The following is an 18,002-nucleotide window of genomic DNA, read 5'->3' on the forward strand; positions in this document are numbered from 1 at the left end:
CGCCACGATTGACACACTTGTAGGATGATTTATATTTTCTTAGCTCGTTATTTTCATTTATATTTGTTATTTCAACACATTGTAATCGTTCGGTAATATAAGAAACCATCCATTGTAGTGCATGCCCTCTTATTCCACATTTCTCGAGTTTATGTATTAATATATCATGAGAAACAGAGTCAAAGGCTTTGGACATATCAAGAAATAGAACGATTACATCTTGTTTCATGTCAAGTTTTTTTATAATTTCATTTATCAGATTAAATCCTGCTAACGTGGTTGATTTATTTTTTTGAAATCCATTTTGATCACAATTAATAACATTATTTTTTGTCCAGTAGTTGTCTATCCTAGTGTACATGCATTTTTCGAATATTTTTGAAAATATTGGTGCTAGAGTTATTGGCCTGTAATTATCTAGACTTGTTTTGTCACCTTTTTTGAACATTGGCTTTACTACTGATCTTTTAAGTAATTCAGGATATATACCTCTTTCAAATGATAAATTAACAAGATACATAAGTACTGGAGTTAGTTCATCAGTGCAATTCTTTATAATTTTTGTACTGATTTCGTCATAACCGACTGCGTAAGAGTTCTTCAAAGATATGATTATCGACCTAATTTCACTTTCCGTGCATGGCGTAAGAAATATGGATCCTGGGAAAGAACTAATAGGTTCTAGAGTCGAAGTTACTTTTGCCTCATTTCTATATCTATTGCTAAAGTTAAGAAAATGCGAATTAAAAATTTCTGCCACTTTATCCGGATTCCCAACAACTGTACCTTCATACTGAATTTCACCTATTAGTCCTTTGAGAACACTATCGGACTCTTCCTTTATTATATTCCACGATGCTTTTCCAACATTTTTATGATTACAAATATATTTTTTGTTGCAGATAACTTTCGCGTTTTGAATACATTTTTTCAAAATCTTCGTGTACTTTTTATATTCTATCTTTGTTTTTGTCGATTTTATTTTATATTGATTAAATCTTAATTTGCATTTAGTTTTACAACTAGTTTTAATACCCTTAGAGATTCATTTTGGTGTTTGATAAGAATTTACTAATTTTTCGTTTTTACTATAGGAAAGCACATTTTATATAAAAGGCAAAATAAGTCATCGAATGTTTTAAATGCTTCATTAATATCTTTTTGTTCATACATATCTGTAAAGGACAAGCATTTAAGATGGCGTTTAAATAGCTTTATATTTTGTTCACTAATATCTCTTTTATAGCGAACAAAGGTTTTAGGTGGATTTTTTTGTAGAGACGTAGAAAATTGTATCATTTGCCCTGTTTCATGATCTGATAGACAAAGTGGCATAATATATATTGAGCTGTCCTTTATATTACTTATTATGTGATCAATGCATGAGTGTTGTCTGGTCGGAGTGTTAATATGCATAATAAGATTATAGCTGTGCACTAAATCAATATTATTATTCAAACGATACTCGTTTATTTTCTCACCATGGTCCAACTTTTTTATAATTTCGGCTAATTGTGCGTCACGTCTTCGCTCAACCTTCAACCATATATCAACATTCTGAGTCAGATTGATGCACGCCACAGGGTTGCGGCTAAAGAAGTCGGCATGTTTCATTTGACATCCTTGACGGTACTCTATATTAAAAGTGTAGTTTTGGAGAAATGACCACCATCTATGGATTCTTGGTAGCAGTTCGTGTTTGCTGGATGATGACTTAATGGCATTGCAGTCAGTGATTACTGTAAAGGACCTGCCATATAAATATTGCCGAAAATGCTTTATGGCTCTGACTATTGCAAGAGTCTCCAACTCGTAAGAGTGGTAGTGGCTCTCAGGTTCTGTGGTTCTCATGCTCATATACGCAATAACATGTCGTCGGCCATCCTTCACTTGAATAAGGATAGCACCCAACCCTGTACTGCTGGCGTCCGTATGGAGTTCAGTAGGAAGTCCTTCTCGAAAAATAGTCAGTATTGGTGCCGATGTTAAACGACGAATGATGTCAAGTCTGGCGTTTTCACATTCTGCAGTCCATTGGAATTGTGGATCTTTTTTCGTTAAATTATATAGTGGGATCAGGCGTTCGGAGAAAGATGGTATATGTATATGATGTTATACATGAAACGCCTGAAGTAGCCAGCCAAGCCACAAAACTGACGTACTTGTTTAACGGTCGTAGGCACTGGAGACTTTTCTAATGCGTCGACCTTCCTCGGGCTCGGACGAACTGTTCCATTCGTAATTAGGTTTCCGAGATACGCGATGGATGTCTTAAAGAAGGAACACTTTTTTTATTCACAGTGAATCCGGTATTGGATAAGATTGTTAAGACGTTTTCCAGAATCTGTAATCCCTCATCAAAAGTTTTGCATTTAAATAATCAATACATCATCCATATAAATCAAAATATGATCCTGTAACGGTCGTAATGCAGTCATAATAGTTCGTTGGAAAACTGCTGGTGCGTTCATTAATCCAAACGGCATTCTGACGTATTCATATAAACCGTCTGGTGTAATAAACGCAGTTTTCGGTATGGATTCTTCTTTGATTGGAATCTGATAAAATCCTTGCGCCATATCTAAGCTGATAAAGTAGGTAGCGTCCGATAATCTGTCAATTTGATCTGAAATTATCGGAAGTGGAAACTTAATGGGAACAGTATTTTTATTTAGTTCTCGATAGTCTGTGCACATTCAATCTTCCTTATTCTTTTTTTTAACGAGTATTACCGGACTGGCATAATCTGAGGTGCTTTCTCTAATAATTCCGTGATCCATCAAGTCATTAATAATGGCCTTTAACTTTTGTCGTTCCACTGGTGCCATTCGATAAGGTCTTCTAGATACTATTTTGGTTGAATCTTTCAGCTAGATTTCCAAAGTTCCCGTGGTCACTTGTTCTTCGGAATCCCAGAGACGAATGTGTTTTCGTACTTTAACAATAGGCTCTTCAACTTAGATACTTCAGATGTGTTGGTTAAATCAGTGATGTCCGTAAATTGATCTTCTATAGTATCGATGGTTGAAATCGTCGAGTTCCTCATCATAATAGCACCTTTCTCAGTAATAAAATAAAGTACATTCAAATCCCTTTACTATTTCTACTCCAATTAAAAGATCACAAGGTGTTTCGTGGTCCTCCACTATGTGAAAAGCTATTTCCACAAATATGTCATTTATGTCACACGTTACATTGATCCGTTGGTAAGACAGAATCGGAACACTTTCACTGCCAATCCCCTTCAGCATCAAAGAACAATCTTCTCGTTTTCCGGGTAGGGATTGACTGACTGAACGTGTCATTAAGGATCGTGCTGCACCGCTATCATAAAAGGCCGTAAACCTGCGATTACCGATATTGACAGTCATTGGTGTTAATATATCTTCTTGTTCTCTAGCCAAGTTCACCTTTTCCGCTTCATCTCCCATCTTTTTAAAACATGTGGATTCAACGTGACCAACTCTCTCACAATAACTGCACGTGGGTCTAGGGCTTAAACCGTAATAGATAGACACTTGAAACTTTTACAATGTATATAAATCGTAGGCACCTATAACAACAAATACTAAAAATAAAAAAAGATGAATATAAAAGGGTGTCCAAATACAAGAAATCAACACCCCTACGTTACCTGTAACGCCATCTTGTTCACTTTGGGTTCTAAAACTTTATGAACTACACATATTTTAACAAACGCCCTATGAAAATAAGAAAACATTCGAGTTCAAACACGGCGATCAACAATAACATACATGTCGGAAATCGCGGTACTGAGGCGCTTCCGGAGCGCTAGCGCCATCTAGTGGCACTCGATAAAGTTAGTGTTGGAATGCGCCGGTGTGGGAACCGACCGGGCTTGCGAGCGAGACGAGACTAGATTTTACTGTTGGCGGTCTGCCGGTGCGGACACTAAAATTATCACGCGTTCCTCGAGCTACTTATACCTGCCTACCTAAGTTAATTCTAATCGATGCAATTCCTGTGTTGTAATAATGACCACTGAAGCCCACAGAAGATTACGATGAGCGATAAAGAACCACCAATTCCGAAATACATTAGTTAAATATGTTTTTTATTATTAGTTAATAAAGTCAGTTAGAAAGTTATTTATATATAATATTGACGATTATAAATCGGATTTATTTATTTTGCTAAGTAAATAAAATGATCTTTATAAGAACGCCATCTTATGATGAAAGCTAGAACTAAAACGAATTCTCATTGAGTTACATTTAAAATAAGCGCCATCTATGATCTAAACGCCGTGAGCCGCGACCTGAATTGACCTGATCTATTTGGGTTTGATCTGCAGATCAAACTCTATAAAATAAAATGAATAAAATAGAATAAATGTTTAAAAAAGTTATAGACACCTTCAGCTTTAAACTGCAAAGTATAAAAAAATGTATATTTTTAAAAGTTTATTGACCTTGCATGCTTGGATGCTCTTGCCGTTATCTGATCAGAATAATATTTTACACACTGGTTTAACCATCAAGACATCTTTTCGTCACTATTACAGTTCCAAAAATAAAAAAAAGGAATTTCGCTCCACCCTAATATATATATAACGGAGTAACAGTTTAAAAAAAACGTGACGTCAGCACCGCTGACGTCATAAATATTGTTATGATGTTGATGAATGACTCGATGAAACCTTCGAAAGCAAACCACACGAGAATTGTTGAGCTTCGTTTATTCTTCGGGCAGCATAACGACGTCCGAAGGAGGTCCGCACTGTTCCACAGCTCGAGCAGTAATGTCCCGATGTCGCCAGTACGGCCCTTTTTATAGGACCGGCGCACGTGCACTTGTTTTTCTATTGAAGATGCAGGTAGTTTTACCTCAGGTGTTTAATCATTTCATTTTATAATAGGAGATCTGCCGTATTTGCTCCGACACGGCCATTCTGACAGGCGGCGCGTGCTCTGCGCCTGCCTGCGTTGTGAAGTTCAAACTCTGTAAGAAAATAATTTCTTTGAGGCAGGTATCTGTAAGCAACACATGTTGCCATTACAGGTTACAGATGGTGTTATAAAAGCGGCACATTAAGACATTTCCCATGCACCTGTCTTGTAAATAAATATGGGTAGTTTTTATGAGTTCTATCCACAGAACTGTCATAATGTTTAGGTTATTTAAAGTTTCTCGGCGATCTGTGGTGAATACGTGTCTACCACGGCTCCACAAGGGGTCCCAATGGTATCTCATGGTTCCTTTGTGGATACATCATGGACCCATGGTTAGCACAGGGGTAACGCGTGAATAGCTCAGAGGTATCACTCTCCAGATTATGGTGTGTACGTGTCTGGTCACGGTTATACCCGGCTATCCATCAGTGTCTCAAGGTTCTCTTGTGGATACATCAAGGACCCGCGGTATAGCTCAGGGGTAACATGACCAGCTCAGAGGTACCACTCTCAAGACGGTGTGACGCGGCATTGAAAACCCATTTTTAGCACAAGCGTAGCACATGACTAATTCAGAGATAACACTTTCGTAGATATTCAGAGAAAGCAAATAAATTGTTTTCGACTCACACTTTGTTCAGATGATGAATGCTTCTTGTCGTGGACCACTGACTACGTGTTTCCTCGACCATTCACTTGTAGTAAGTATTCTTTAATCCGTTGAGTGCTCCTTGTCCTGGACCACTTGGATTACGTGCTTTCTTCACCATTTACTTGTAGTAGGTATCTGTAAACACATTTCAATAAATCGTTAGAACACTCAATAATAATGAAGAAGCTAAAACTTTTTTTTTTTTTTTCTCTTTTTTTTTTTCTTTTTCTGTTCTTTTCAAAGCTGTTATTACTGGTGACTCTCTCCGACTCGGCCATCATGACAAGTCACACGTCCTCGTGTGCTGTTCCTGTAAATCAGATAAACAAATTGAATGTTAAAATTTCCACTCGGCTAATCCTGATTAACTCTTATTAATCATTAAGGTTATTCGCCACCGAACACTACGGTATCATATCTCCACATCACAAACACCTTTAATGAGCAGTTAGAAATAACGAGGGTACCCGCAACTTCATTCAAACACTAAATAATTCTTATCAAACAGTGATCACATTTTAGTGATTAAATTCTTAAACCGTGAAGTACCTCAAGTATGTTAATCTTTTAAGCGCACAAAGTCACTTACCGAAACTGCACTTACTAACTCACCACCTTGGTTTTACCACTCAAAAAGTGTCCTGCCTTATGACCACCCGTATCATTGGCCACTCAATCTGTTCGCGGTCAACACATGTCCGATGTCGTTGCAATACCACCAATAAGCAGCTATACTAGTTTCTTATCCTGTGAACACTCAAATATTAGGTGAACATTATAAAATTATAAATTGAAACAATAGACCACACAAGTATCAAACGTGTCGCCCGTATGCAATAATGAAGCTGATCGTGGGCCACTTTTCTGGGACGCCCTCTACCGATGTGCCAGGTAGTAGATGTGAAGTGCCTATTGTAATAGCACCTCGCAATGTGGTGCTATCTGGTGATGATCCTGGTATGAGAGGTGGAAGGATGCCGCAGCTGATGAGGATGTAGGCGAGATTGGAGCTTGTTCCGATCCCAATTCTGATAACGGAGTAACAGTTTAAAAAAAACGTGACGTCAGCACCGCTGACTTCATAATTATTGTTATGATGTTGATGAATGACTCGATGAAACCTGCGAAAGCAAACCACACGAGAATTGTTGAGCTTCGTTTATTCTTCGGGCAGCATACCGACGTCCTAAGGAGGTCCGCACTGTTCCACAGCTCGAGCAGTAATGTCCCGATGTCGCCAGTACGGCCCTTTTTATAGGACCGGCGCACGTGCACTTGTTTTTCTATTGAAGATGCAGGTAGTTTTACCTCAGGTGTTTAATCATTTCATTTTATAATAGGAGAACTGCCGTATTTGCTCCGACATATATATATAATAAATATATGTGAAAATATAAACGAGGCATGAAAAAAAATGTTCGTAAAGTACTCTCTAATCGTATTCCAGTCGTGCGTGCATATTATAGATGGCGTTATGCGCATAACTATTTTCCACTGAATTACCTATATTACTTTATTGATTTTCCTTGTTGAGTGATATTTAATATAATTTGTTTTGTTCGATACGATTAAAATTGCAACTTTAAATTAAATATTATTATTACAAACTTTAATTTAAAATTCAAATTTCATAAATTTGGGATTGTTCTGTGTTTAATAATAACATTGCAATGACTGTTATAAGTTATTATTTTATTATAGTTAATAGTTAACTATGTAATTGATAACAAAAGTAGTGATAGCCTAGTAGTTAGAAGCTCGGCCTCTCGACCGAGAAGTCCGAGGTTCAAATCCCAGGGATGCACCTCTGGTTTTCTTAATTTATGTGCGTATTAGAAATTAATTGCTTGCTTGCACTTGCTTTAACGGCGAAGGAAAGCCTGCACACCTGAGAAATGTATAAAAAATCTCAAAGGTATGTGAATTATGAAGTCTACCAATACGCACTTGGCCAGCGCGGTATAGACTACAGCCTAATCCTTCTAACTCTGAGAGGAGACCTGTGCCCAGCTGTGGACTAATTATGGGTTGATGATGATGATTATGTGATTGTTATATATTTGTAGAGAGCAGGAAAATGGATCTAATATTGGCGAAATTTAGTTAATATTCACCACTTTATATTTTAAAAATGCATATACCTACTAATGAAGCTACTTCCTACTATGATAAAAAATACTAAAAATAAAAATAAATACCTGGTACGGAACCCTCCGTGTGCGAGTTCGACTCGCACTTGGCAAATTACTATTTGTGTATTTTCTAAATTCAACTTATCAATTTCCTGTGTAGCTTTCTGTAGTAGTGTTCTTAATTCCGTGATTTCTTCTTTCATTTCGTTCAGTGTTGACGGTCTACTACTTACATAAAGATATGTAAGTAGTAGACCGGACGTTGGTACGAGGGGTGTCATCTATGACTTATTACCAATTAGTAATTGGTAATGAGTTGTTCTGAAACATAATATGTCAAACGCCAGTCAATTTAAGATACTATTAGTGTGAAGCGGGATGGAATTTTTAATATGGAAATCTTGACAATGCCCGCTCTGTGGTCCTGTGTGCTTAATCACTTTGCACAATCATGGCAGGACTAGATGCGTCGAGTTTCAGGGCGAGTTGCTGTAGTACACTAATACATTGGTGGACACCCGGTCCTATGGCCTCGTGAGCTTCTGCCGGGAAGTTGTTGCTTGCGAAAGTTCCTCGCATCTACGTAATGAAACTTCTGGCGCAGAATAAACTAGGTTGTTTACCAAATGGCAGATGGGCATCTGTGAGATGACAGCTATGTAAGAACTTGCATTCAGGTGATATATTTCCATTTTGTTACAATTCAGACTCTGAGTGTTCCGTAATCATGGGGATTGTTGCGGGAAGAGAATTCGCGGGCCGTAGAGAGTCATATAGACGTGCTATGGCGTGCCAGGAAAAAAGGGAACGAGAGGAAAAAACGAGAGGAAGGAAAAGAGAGAACTGGCGATACAGTACCGTATGTTTTTTATATATGTACTTGGAAGCGGGTAGGTAACACTTACGAAACGTTAATAATTTGGTTTGGTTTTAGTCCATTGAAAAGTTACATTTGGAGTTGCGTTTTTTAGAGTACGCAATTTTATTTTTTTGAAGTATAGGTGGGGTAAGTGTAAAGCTAAAACCAAGTTTGTGGGGTCACCACCCTTGTCCCACGGCCGCCATCTTGAAAATAGGGGTTGAAATAATTTTTACGATATATCTCTTAAACTATTTATCAGATAAAAAAATATATAAGCATTCTTTATTGAAAATTAAATCTCTACAACTTTGGTCCAGTAACTTTTTGTCTTTAACTATAAATAAAAAAGTTATAAGCGAAAATGTTAAGAAATTCGAGAAAAAAAAAAATATTTTTCGATATAACTTTTTTTTGATCATTTTACGAAAAAATGATATCAGACCATTTTTGTAGATCGTTTTTTGAGGAACAACTTTTATAGGCTACTTTTTTTTATTAAGTCAATAGCTAAGGTTTTACAGCGTTCTGAAGTGAGTACTATTTTTCAGCACTCTTAACTATTAACTATATTATACGTGTGTACTAGGGTTTCTGTTTTCCCGGCATATTTTTTTTCCCGATCACATTTTCCCGGGAATTCCCGGGAACTCGAGAAGTTTTCAAAACACTATGAATTCTATGTCTCCAATCTTTCTAACTCTTATTTCTGGGCATTGCCCACTTCTTGCAACTGGGGGAGGCCTGGACCGTATTATACTACGCTACTCTGCTATACGGATTCGTGGAAAGAAATTAGTGGCCGAACCATGTCAAATGTTTTATCTATTATCCATAAGGCCTCTAATAAGGTTTAACGACTGCTAACCAAGTGCTACAATACCTGAGATCGTCGCATTAACGTGTGATACAAAGCGCAGCAGCGCGCCACTAGCGGTCATCTATATAGTAGTAGGCCGAAGAGTATAATTATGCTATTATCTAAACCTCCAAGGTGCTAGGTTTTCAACGATGCCAGATCAATTGTAGGTACATCGAGATTTTAAACATTAGTACATCGAGATTGTATAAAGAGCCGCCTTTATGTTAGTCCGTGTACATAGTAATAGAGTAGCTGTAACCCATCCCAGATAGGATTAAATTCCTACCTGAGGTAACAGATGCACCGTTACCCGCCTGAGGACTAAGCTGGAACCCCTTAAAATGTTTGTTTCCCTTACCGCACCCTTCAAACCGGAACAAAGCTGCGTTTAATACTTCCGTTATTAGGTAGAAATACGAGTAGGTGTGGTAGTGGTGCCGCTGGAGGCGAACCACAATGGATTTTACCATCTTCAAAACCTATGTGACATGTACAATGTCTCACAACGAACGGGTCTTAAAATCAACAAGGACAAGGCAAACATCATGCCTACGAATCCATGTCACACCCGTATAGGTTGTTGTTGTGCGAATGGGGTTACTCGCAGAATCCACCTCAGCTAGTTTACGTGCGGAAAAATATGGAGTGCTTCTTTACCCCGAATTCCTCATTGTCTGAATTTGAAAGTATTCGAGCCAGTGACGACTTATGATGCTAAGATAAGATCCTTTACTGTAGGCTTTAGAAGCCTCAAAGCCGAAAACTCAAAGTCGGAGGGAGCTATGATCGGAATTAGGTGTAGCTTAGCCAGCTGAAGCGGCGTTGACCAGCCACATCACTCGATAGGACCGACCGATATATCGATAATCAATGATAGTCTCGCCTTCCAAAGACTTTAAAAATAATTAATAAACACAAAACAAATACTATTAATATGATTATATTAGTGGTTAGAAAGTCTGCCTCTTACTCGAGGGCTCTGAGTTTAAAATGCACCGCAGGCGGACGCACAGCGAATCCTGAACAAAATAATGTTCCAGTCTTAACGAAGAGTAATTAAATATAACACCTTTTTCTAGCCAGAGTTGTACTAGGGCTATGCAGTTTTCTAAAGACAATAAAAATGGATTATAATAATAAAAGATAAACCAAGTATAAATGGATGGGATTCAGTATGAAAAACCATGGCTGCAGCGTCCTTTTTATTTAAAGGGTAAAAACGGAACCATATTTCTAAGCCTCCGCTGTCTGTCTATCTGTCACAGAGCTCTATCTCCTGAACCGTAACAGATAGAAATTTGAAAATTTTGCAGAGTATGTATAATGGCTGCTATAACAATATATACTAAAAATAAAAAAGTTTAAAATATAATAAATACAAGGAACCGCTATTTTTCGATGTTTTTCGCTTCTATCTATTGAACGTAATATGTAGACTGTTATAATGTTCATAATGCATGTACTTCAATGGCTGCAATAATAACTAATACAACAAATAAAAGAAATAAAAATTTTGGTGGTACGATACTCGCGAGCTGCGAGTTCGAATTGCACTTGGCCAATTGTAATTATATAATAAGTAGCCTATGTCCAGCAATGAATGGCTAATGAATGGATGGATAAATAAGAGTGCATTTAGTGCCTCATTTGCAAATGTATTACTTACATTGACATGATTCTTAATTTTTTAAACATATTTCATTTCCGTCAGCTTGTAAGTAGTACCATTACAGTATAGATAGTTGAAATTACGGTATTAATTTGTGCTTAATTGATATATTCTTACGCGATAAGGTCTACTTTAACATTGTAAATATGTTCTCACCGAGTATTGCATGTTAAAATCATCATAAATGTTAAAATCTATGAGTAATTTACGATTTTTAAAAAATTTTTTGGACCTATGAAATTTCCCGTTTTCCCGGGATCCCGGCCCATTTTTCCCGTCCCGACTCATCGTGTTTTTCCCGGGAATCGGGAATTCCCGACCAGAAACCATAGTGTGTACTAATAATGTGTCATCAGTTATTTTTTTTATTTTGTTATTATAATTTTTTTAATTATTAATTTGGCAATATTATAATAATTAATTAATATAATAATTAATTAATTATAATTATTTTTTTTTTTTTGTTTACGAGGGGCTGAAAAATAGTACTCACTTCAGAGCGCTGTAAAACCTTAGCTATTGACTTAATAAAAAAATGTTTCGTATAAAAGTTGTTCCTCAAAAAACGATCTACAAAAATGGTCTGATATCATTTTTTCGTAAAATGATCAAAATAGTTATATCGAAAAATATTTTTTTTTTCTCGAATTTCTTAACATTTTCGTTTATAACTTTTTTATTTATAGTTCTACGACAAAAAAATACTGGACTAAAGTTGTAGAGAATTTAATTTTCAACAAAGAATGCTTATATTTTTTTTTTTATCTGATAAATAGTTCAAGAGATATATTGTAGAAACCATTTCAACCCCTATTTTCAAGATGGCGGCCGTGGGACAAGGATGGCTACCCCACAAACTTGGTTTTAGCTTTACAGTGAACCCCCCTACACTTAAAAAAATAAAATTGCGTTCTCTAAAAAACACAAGGTAAGGCCTAAAAAATGTAACATTTCAATGGACTATTTGGTTAACACTTTAGACAAAATGTACAATCAGTGTAACTTTGGGGTTATGTTCCGATTTTTAGAGAGTTGCTATAAAAAAATATATTGTATATTTTTGATAATATCTTTGAGCTATCTTGGTTTTATTCTAATTTCCTGAGCGATCGCGAACGTTAATCATATTTCAAATTTGATCTAAACTTAAAAAAAAATCACAATTGGTGTTTGTAAATGAGTAAACTGTTTCATTATCAGAGGCGATGCTAACTAGTGGTTAAATTATTTTATATAGTTGATCGTATGCAATAGGCGGCCTTATCGCTAAGCAGCGATCTCTTCTAGACAACCTATGCATGTAAAAGTAAGGAAGATAGTGAGGAAAGTGGGAAGTGTGTATGAAGTTGGAGAAGGAATATGAAAGGTAACATAGTTAATATAGTACACAATAGGTTTTGCTCAGAGGTTGCTTCAGATGTTCGCGTCTTACCTAAGCAATCGTAGGCAATATGTTAAAGTCGATTCTTTTCAATCTGACCTCTACTATACGCGTTCAGGCTTGAGTCAAGGCAGCACGTTGGGTCCAACCCTATTTTTAATTATGATAAACGATTTGCCGAATGTAGTGAGTACCGCTACTTGTTTATTATTTGCGGATGATTTGAAATTGTTTTTAGGAGTACGGAATTTCACTGATACTCAGCTCCTACAAGATGACATAAATGCTGTTGTGAAATGGGGCATTGAAAATCGTATGCACTTCAATACATCGAAATGTAAAATCATCACATTTACCAGATCTTCATCTCCGTATCTTTACACCTATAAAATATCTGGCGAGACTCTAGAACGGGTTGAAACTATTCGGGACCTGGGAGTATTAATGGACCCTTGTCTTAACTTTAAACATCATATAGAATCTCTATGTAGCGATGTTAGTAAAACACTGGGATTTATATTGAGAGTGTCATCGGATTTCAATGAGCCTAAAATTTTTCTTACTTTATACACTGCATATATGAGAAGTAGACTCGAATTTGGTGCAATCATCTGGGACCCTTACGAGATAAAGTTTGTGCAGCTACTGGAGCGCTTACAAAAAAAAAAGGCCGCTCGGTTTCTTTATAAAAGAATGTACGGATATTACCCATTCTTATATCCGTCTATGTTCGTACTAGGCATGGTCGGTATGGATACTCTATCCCTCAGGCGAAAAATGCTACTTTTGACACATTACCACTCTCTGCTGTTAGGGAAAGTCAATAACCCCTGCGCTTTAGAGCGGATGTGCTTGTTGGTGCCACAGCGGCAAAGACGTGGCGCGCGCGGCCCGCCGCCCCTGCTCGCGGCGCCGGCTACGAATACTCGGCGCGGACGTAACGCGCCCACGGCTAGAGCCATCAGCCTTCTTAATGACATTCATGTCCAGATCCCGACCGCCGACGTATTTAATGATAAATTAAACGCCTTCCTTTTAAAATATTATTTTAGTTCGGTTGTAATTTAATTTTGTTTTATTTTATTTTATTTTAAATGTAATTTTTTTATGTGCTTGTTTGTAATTTATATATTTTATGTTTATCTTAAGTTTATTAGTGTTACTATTGCGTTTGTGAGGCATTGGCGCAAGCTGTAATCTCGCAAACTGTATTAAATAAATAAATAAATAAATACGGAAACCGGATTGCATGGGATTTAAAAGAGCATGGTTGGAAAGATAGGAATGTAGTTGTTGGTGGATAAGACGCTCAAAGACTTTAGAGAAGAAAGGAAGTATGGAAATAGGTCTGTAGTCGGAATAGGAAGTAGGTTTCAATTTTTTTGGGATAGGAATTATTTGAGCGTCTTTCCAGGGAGTGGGAAACGCGTTCTTGACTATAGATTGGTTAAGGATAAATGATATGATAGGGACGAGTAGATCATGGAGAGGAGTGATCATCTGACGGCTAATGCGATCACTTCCAACTGCGTCCGAGGAAATGGAGAGTATAACCCTCTCAACGTCACGATCAGCAAATTGACTGAAGGATAAAATTTTTAACAAAAAAATACAACCGACTTCTATGTCACTACAAAGCAGAAAATAATTGAAATAAATGTTGGTTTAGTACATATTTCTGAAGTCGGCGCTCATATTAGACACGCTGTTTACATCGTTATCCAACGAAATATATACTACTTTTTTGCATTTTTTTACTATATGTTATTCTAGTAATACCAATATACTATTTAAAAAATATATATTTTGGCTGTAAAGAGTGTGGTCTTAAATATTTTAGATTTATAGGGACACCAACTATATTTTTTTAATTTATTGCATACACATTGGGAGATCCGTGCTGTGACATAATTCTTTGGGTGAAACTGCCGTTATTTGTTACTCTATATGAATTGTTAAATGAGTTAATCATTTTATTTTATTTATACTGTTTGCGGTCACGTTTGCAGGAGTTATGTGTTGCCGTGGCAGCTGGATTGTTTTAAAAATATTTTTTGGTTCTTGAGCGCTAATTATATCATTTATGTCATGTGTTATAAAAATGTACTCGTATGACACAAACAAAATGAAAATTAGATTACTTAACCCTGGATTTTTAGGTACTCGTCATGACGAGTTTATAATAATAAAATCATTTATTCGCAGAAGTTGTAGCCGCATGCACACATACATAAAAATAAAAAAATAAATAAAAACACAATTATATAAAAATAGACAACCACAAAAAAGAAATGATAATTAAACACAATAAAACCTAAAACAAAGTATAAAAAATAATAACTTAAAAACAATAACATAAGAATTTTGACACGTGTGCTGCAGCATAACACCGCGAAATGGGCCGAACTCAGCAATGCCATTGCCGGCGACACCGCACAATGATGCTGATTTTCAGTGCGCCCGTTGTTTTGGGGCAACTCGCACGACCGTACGCGCATCCCGTCGGCACCAAATTATAAAAACGGCACCAAATGATAGAAGCTATCCAAACAGTTACAGTGAACGGCGGTTATATCGAATTTTTAACATTTATTAAGACGTCACGACGCACAAGATCTGGAACACCAACTCTTATACTTATAACCTGAAATCTAAGAGGTAAGTTCATTAAAGAACTTGATAATAATAAAGCTAGTCATGTTTTCTGCCTACCTCATATATATATTAAAAATGTATACATATGCAATATAAAGTTATAAAATTAATATTATATGAGATTAATTATGAAGTGTCGAATCGAAATGCTGAATTGTGTTATATTTGTCTACTTTTTGTTCTTTAAGCAATAATAACTTATATTTATATTTAAAGCCGTTTATTGATTGCACGCTACGTAGCGGAGGAGGCAGGTTGTTCCAGCATTTCGTGGCACTGTACTTAAAACTACCTCTAAATGCAGCTGAACAGTTGGGGGTGTAGTGTATTAGTAAGTACCCTCAGAATTAGACACTAAACATGGATACAAGTACTAGTGTGGCGTGCGGAAGTTTTGCGCATCTGGCGACATCGAGTTAGCTGTCAGTTGATCTGGTACGTCACTCTTAGTGTGGACGCCGTGCGGGTAGGACAGTAGTGGATCGATTTGCATTATATTTGTACTAACCGAACAAGTGGCGACCCTGCCAGTGACGAAAAACAAGAAGGAATGTGCTGAGAGAATCATAAAAACTGATTTTAGGGGTAAGTCAGTAAACATCTTCTTGTTACTATTGCTGGCTTTTCAAGTCTGGAATTGTTTTACTGTATGTGTTTACCCTTTTGCTGGATTTACGTATAAAAAGTATGCTTGTACTTATGTACTCGCGTTAGTCGTTAAGATTCTCTGGCATAATTAATAACATATTTTACATCAAAAATGTTATTGAGTACACGGGCAGTAGGCGGGGTTAAACACAACAGATGAAAAACTGTTTAAAATACACGTCCATTTATAATGTCATATGATTCTAAAATTGCCGGGTGGAATGTTAACCGCCGAAAAGGTTAAACCTTAAGAAATAGTGCGCTACCTCCACCTTTTGAACACTTGGCAAAATAATAAAAGGTCGATTATTATATAAAAAAAAATTAACAAAAAATACAACCGACTTCTATGTTAAGAAAAATAATTCAAATAAATGTTGGTTTAGTACATTGGGAAAAACTGATAAATGATTTAAGGTATCTTTTTTAATTCTGCTTTCGATGCAAGAAGTATTAGAGAAATGACTATTTAAACTGTCTAAGTTCAGATCATGTGGAAGAGAGTTCTGTGTTTTCCCAACTCCTAATTTTTTGAGAAACTTCCAGACGCGGCTGGGATCTTTATTCTGCACTGATTTATAGACATGGCGTCGTTGTAAATCTCTACACATCATGTTTCACCGATTTCTAACTGTCTTGTATTTTTCAAAACTATCGTCACTAGAATCCAACTTGTATTTCACTTTTGCGGAGTTCTTTTTATTTATAACTGCCCTCAATTCATCGGTCAGCCATGGAGCTGGTGGATGCCTTATTCATACCGGAAGGACAGGGGCATGTAGATCATATAAATTGATCAAAGGAGAATTGAAAATTGCCACCTGTTCGTCAATATCGCTAGTTTTCATTATAACACTACAATCAATTTTGGCAGCATCTTCACGGAGTTTTACTAAGTCCAAACCACTAAAATTACGCTGAAGTTGAACCTTTGACTTTGCCTTCGGAGGTCGAATTTTATATGACATGTAGAGGAGGTCGTGATAGGAGAACCCCTCAGCAGCACACTGACCGTATTTGCTAACATAATCAGGGGAAGAGACAATGATGAGGTCAAGCAAAGATGGATTACTGTTAGGAAAAAAGTGTGTTGCGTTAAGGGGTATTAAATGTAAGTTAGCGGCATCGACTATCTTTCTTAATTTAACTGATCGGACATCTTGTTTGATTAAATAAGTATTGAAATCTCCCATAGCAATTGTATGGTCAAAGAGAGGACAGAAATCTTCAAACAGTTTGTCCAGGCAGGTAAAATAGTCGATGCTGAGAGAAGGTCTGTAAAAAACACCAAGAAGCAATTTAACATGAGAAAGCTGAACTTCAATAAAAAGATGTGCAGCTGCGTTCCCAGACAAGTCCTGCGGTGACATACTTATTATTGAGAAAGGGATATGGGAACGTAGATAGATTGCAACGCCGCCACCGCCCCGAGCAGTGCGATCGTTTCGAATTAAATGAAATCCGGGAGGAGAATATGTAGTTGAAGGAAGACATGGCTTAAGCCATGACTCTGAAATAAGAATGGCATGTATGTGATGGCTATCGAATGTTGATAACAAATCGGCGTAATGTGCCGGAATGCTCAGAGCGTTAATGTGAACTACATTAAAGTTTTTCAGAACATCTGAGAAGTGAGAATCTAGGGTTTTATTTAGAGGACGTTTACTTTCAAAACTGTCGTCACTATTTGAGCCGTCAGAGGCAGAAGAAAAGGAAAAATAATGTTTGCCAAAGTGCTCTAGTACCATTTTACGCAATAACAACTGACTTAATATTAATGTAAAGTATGTATAGTATGTATGTATATTACAATAATTATAAGTTAAATATGTAAAATAAAAAAATTAACAAAAAAATACAACCGACTTCTATGTCACTACAAAGTAAAAAAAAATTGAAATAAATGTTGGTTTAGTACATATTTCTGAAGTCGGCGCTCATATTAGACAGCGTGTCTAAATTTTTTTTTTCACCCTTTTTAGTGATGACATACTAACATTTATATTAATACAATATAAAATTGTATAATCGTGATCATGAATGAAGGTAAGGTCTGAGTTTACATGGATTGGAACCGCCCGCTTGCAGGGCGCTACCGCGCCCTGCTCGCTTTGGTTCCTCTCAGCCGCGGGGGCAGCGGAGAGGATATACCGGACTCCTACCGGCTAAAACCCCACGGTGTTCCACTGTACGCCCAGTGACGGGACTGCGGGTACGCTAAAAGCATTCGT

The 18,002-nt window shown here is 36.8% G+C and overlaps 1 long non-coding RNA gene across 1 annotated transcript; it reads right to left on the reverse strand.

Annotated features, from left to right (window-relative positions):
* Positions 1–5,755: 5,755 nt before the first annotated feature.
* On the reverse strand, positions 5,756–6,928 carry LOC140746657 (uncharacterized). The gene is made up of 2 exons (XR_012102792.1): positions 6,375–6,928; positions 5,756–6,312 (listed from the first exon to the last, which is right to left on the reverse strand). It is a non-coding gene; the product is annotated as an uncharacterized LOC140746657 (long non-coding RNA).
* Between the last annotated feature and the right edge of the window lie 11,074 nt (positions 6,929–18,002).

Source organism: Epargyreus clarus, unplaced genomic scaffold, assembly GCF_041222505.1.
Source record: "Epargyreus clarus isolate Ecla_fem2 unplaced genomic scaffold, WU_Ecla_fem_2.2 ptg000013l, whole genome shotgun sequence".
Taxonomy (NCBI): domain Eukaryota; kingdom Metazoa; phylum Arthropoda; class Insecta; order Lepidoptera; family Hesperiidae; genus Epargyreus; species Epargyreus clarus.